A 4,927-nucleotide genomic window follows, 5' to 3' on the forward strand; every position below is an offset into this window, starting at 1 on the left:
TTAACATCAGACAAGAGTGTTATCTTGGCCTGTCGGTGCAGCCTGAGGTGCTTTGACACTTCCTTCTAACACACCTACAAATACTTTTTTTCTCATGCTGCTGCAATCACAACTATTAAGTCAATCAAGAAGGAACATAATATATCCTCTGAATATATCAATGAGCGCTCTCCTCTAAGCAGGATCAACATTGTCTTTTTTAAGAAAAAATAAATAACAGGACAAAATATAAAACATTTTCCTCAAATCATACACACAAAAACTGAAAACCAAAGAATGTATTTCTCTTTAAAAAAGAATGTATAAAAATTAAGACCATAATTTTATTTATACAAATATTAAGAACAGCAAAAAAAAAAAAAAAAAAAAAAAGGTCTTGGGAGTACCAATCATGAACACATAAAAATGTAATAAAAGACTGTATTTTAATTATTAATTATTTACTAAAAATACACAGCCAAACATCTACATGTTTAGCATCAAAAGACACACATGTTGCAAACCTTCCCAATTATGTATTTATTCACTCAAAGAATAATCATTGGGCACCTACTATGCTGTAGACACTGAAAATGCAGAGAACACAGAGCCAACACCCCAGAGCTCACTGTCTACTGGTAGAGGTATATATATATATTGAAGCGATTAAAGATGCAAAGAAAAATACAAAGAGGGAATAAGTTGTAGAGCTATATAGTCTGAGGGTCAAGGAAAACTTCAGAATTAGGCATTTGAGATAATTTTGCACTTTACAAAATCAAGTACAACTTTTCTTTTATTGTCTGAGTCACTATGTTTTCTCTCTATTCCCATGGCAAACCATGTTGTGTATATTAGTTATAGAACTTGATAAATTGTTTTCTGTTAATTTGACTTCCACATTTGAATGGGGAGTTTTATGGAGAGGATAGGTTAGGCATTATTCGTCTTTTTAACATCAGCACCTAAAATATAAAAAGACTTTAATAAAAGCTTGCCAAATCAATGAAGTACTTAAATTGATACTTGTATAATAACTGTCAATATTCATATTTTTAAATATCTTCAAATATTCATTATCAATATAATAATTTTTTCAACTGGCACCAAATTTCTTCTTATGGATAAAGTGTTGTTTAAGATATTAAGCTCCTTTGATGCGGAAAATGAGACCCTGAGGCAGTACTGTAAAAATAAATGGAAAAAATAAAACTGATAGCTAAACTTCTATGTATAAAAAAAATGATAAAGAGACATTTGGGAGTGAGAGAGTAGAGAAAGGAGAGGAAATGAAGATAGGGGAAGATATAGGCCATGTGTGAGGACACTGAAGACTACAGAGAAAGATAACCAGGCAGAACTTTGCAGGGATAGACTGACCAAAATGTGCTAAATTACGGGAATGCCTAATAAGTAACTTGCATTCATTAGCATTAATGTGATGGAAAATCCCCTATCTTTCTCCATATTCAGATATTCAGTAACTTCTATCAAAATGCAAATATCTTGTCTTATTTTTGGAAAACCCAATTAAAAGTGTTTGAATTTCACTCATGGGTCAGCACAGAGGAGGGAAAGAATTACCATTAGGGTATGAGATCCAATTGAGATTAAGAGTTTAAGAAGAGGATTTCAAATCCAGATATTATGGAGTCATTGCCACTGGACCAAGTGTTTTATAGCAAACAATCATAAAACTGGCAAAATGTATGAGATAAATGTTTTCTTTAGACACTGAAAGTATAAATGTTGAGCAATTTCACTGTGCTAACAACAGCAGCACAATTCTCTGATCTCTAACAAAATGAGACTCGCAAAGCAAGTCCCCTGGCTGATTTTCCTATTTGCAGTGCAGGGAACCCAGAATCTAGGAATAGGGCTTATGTCCTGCTAGGCTGAGATCAGAATTTGGGACAACTGATATGGCTGGAGAAGGGAATTGCTCAGGAGGCAGTACTCGGTTCCTTTATGTGTCCTTGGCTGAGAGTTGTGCAGCACACATGAGATGTTGGCTTAACAGAACACAATTTCTGCTGGGTTGCAAATGGGATTTCTAGAGACTAAGCAGAACTGACAGATGTTGGGGGTCTGGCCCAGCCAGAGTGGAGAGACATCATTAACACCTCATTAAGACCTCAGGCAGTAGACAGAGACACACAAAGGTGCATCTTAAAAATAAGTAAAGGCTTCTCTAAATCTACTTTAACAGAGTCTAAAATCCAGACCTGAAGAGATCCTCAGAAGATTGAGACATGCTAAATAAGAGGGGTTTGGGGAACACTGGGATTTTTACATATCGACTTTCACAAAGCATAAAAATAAGCTTCTGCTCTTTCAAGCCAATCAGCCAGTAATTTTACTATTAGAAAAATAAACATTCTTCAGAGAGAAGATTACAGAATCTAGAGTATTTATAATGTATCATTCACAATAGCCAGTGCACAATCAGAAAGGTGGCTCCTGTGCAGGAAAAAATAATATTGATTGAAACTAACCTTGACAGTTCAGATGTTGGATTTAGAAAACAAAAACTTCAAAGAATCTAATATAAATATGTTCAAAATTTTAAAAATATATGTAGTCAACAAATTCATGTAATTTTTGGTCTTAATGTGTGAACAGAGGTCTCAGCAGAAAATTAGAAAATATCATAATGAGTCAAAATCAAATCCTAAAATGAAAGAAATTGAAATTGAAAACTTACTAGATATATTTGACAACATATTAGAAATTGAAGAAGAATCTAATGATTTATAGACAGATTAATAGAAATATTCCAGGAACAGAGAGAAAATGAAGCCTAAGGGACAATATCAAAGATTTAACATATGTAAAATTGAAATCTTGAAAAAGAATAGAAATAAATAGAAAAGAAAATAATATCTGACAATTATCTACACTCACAAAAGAGAAAGATGCAAATTAACCATCACTCCATCACTCTGCTATACCCACAAGCCACGCCCACCAGTCAATCAGGAGCAAGTATGCAAATTTACCCAACTAAGATGGCAGCAGCCACGGAGCTGAAGTGAGCAGGAGGCTTGGGTTGCCCCTGGCGATGGAGAAAGCCAAGCTTCCCGCCTTCCTTGGCCAGCCCTTGGCCATTCAAGACTACAAAGTTTAAATTATAGAAGATAAATAAATCCCAGATACCTGCTTCCAGCCCATGGCCGTGGCCAGCCTGAAAACAGCCATCAGCCCCTCACCCAGGCTGGCCAGGCACCCGAGGGGGGCCTCCATCCTGAAGGGGCTCTGGGCAGCCAGAAAACAGCTTTAGCCCCTCACCCAGGCTGGCCACACTCTGTTCAGGGGAAACCAGCCGGCCCCCACCCATGAACCAGGCCTCTATCCTATATAATAAAAGGGTAATATGTAAATTGACCCTAACAGCTGAACGACTGGGAATGACTGGTCACTATAACACACACTGACCAACAGGGGGCAGGTGCTCAATGCTCACTCCCACAGGAGGAGCTCTGCTCAGCCACAAGCCAGGCTGATGGCTGCCAGTACAGTGGTGGTGGCGGGAGCCTCTCCCGCTTCCTCAGCAGCACTAAGGATGTCCAACTGCAGCTTAGGCCTGCTCCACGCTGGCAAGTGGACATCCCCTAAGGGTTCCTGGGCTGCCAGAGGGATATCTGACTGCAAATTTAGGCCCAGACTCCCAGGAAGCACACCTAAGTCAGCAGGTGTTCATCCCCCATGGGGTCCCAGACTGCGAGAGGGCACATGCAGAGCTGAGGAACCCTCCTGAGTGCACAAATTTCTGTGCACCAAACCCCTAGCCCTATTTAATAATAGACAAACATGGTAATTGACCGTACCTTCCCTACGCCTCCCATTGGCTAATCAGCATGATATGCAAATTGACCACCAACAAAGAAGGTGGCTAATTTGCATACTGCAGGCAGATCCTGCTGTGCCGCCCCTCCTGGGGTTGGTGGCAGCGTGATCCTGAGCCGCCGGCCTGCCCCAGGGTGGGATCCAGGCCTGCAGTGTGTGGGGTGGGGCAGGCGGTGCAACTTCTGACTCCGAGAAGTGGCCTGGGGGCTGGGAGGTACCTCTTCTGACCACAGCACCAGAGTCCCACTGCTCCACCAGGAGAGGAGCAGAGAAAGGCCGGAGCCTCCCTCAAGGTGACCCGAAACCCCCACCCACACTAGGCAGGCTACTGGGACTCACCTCCAAGCCCAGCTGTTGGCCCTGCTACAGCCATGGCACTCCTGGGTGCAAGCCCCAGGAGGATGCAGGGTGTGGCGGGGGCGCCATGAGTCCTGGGCTCCTCACCTGCCTTTCACGGCCTCCTCCTGCTTCAGGGCCTTGCCCTCCATGGCCTCCTCCTCCCCACCACCCAGAGCAGCTGACCCACCGAGGGTGCTCCCCACTGGCCATGGGGGTGAATGGAGCTGCAGGGACTCCCAGGTAAAGAGTCCTGACACCTCCATGCCCAGCTCCTGGAGCACTGCCCAGGCCCTGAGCACAGTGTGGGGCTGCATATGCCTGGAGGGCACAGGCAGGTGCAGGCGCACATGCACCTGGTGCAGTGGGACTTGCTGGGGAGCCGCCCGCCTTCCTGGGCAGGCCTCAGGCCCGGCGCCCAACGCGGAAGGGCCTCAGTGCAGCCACTAGGTCCTGAAGGCTGCCCTGAAAGCCACACAAAGACAACCTGCTGCTGGAGGGTAGGCATGCAGTGCTCTGGGAAGATGCCAGAGGTGGGGACAGAAGGCCATGGAAGGGAACAATTACAAGTGGAGATCCCGAAGGTTCTGAAAGCAGAGCACCAGCTCCTTGCAGACCTGAACTCCGTGTGGGCATCTTTCTGGGCCCTGTGGAAGCGGTGCAGACACAGGAGGAGGTGATGGACCGGGGCTGCGCCCAAGGAAGACTCGGAGGAAGCCACGTGTGGACAGGGCCAGGCGGAACAGGCAGGCCCGTGCGGAGCCCG

The sequence above is a fragment of the Myotis davidii genome, unplaced genomic scaffold (genome assembly GCF_000327345.1).
Source record: "Myotis davidii unplaced genomic scaffold, ASM32734v1 scaffold644, whole genome shotgun sequence".
NCBI classification, from domain to species: Eukaryota; Metazoa; Chordata; class Mammalia; order Chiroptera; family Vespertilionidae; genus Myotis; species Myotis davidii.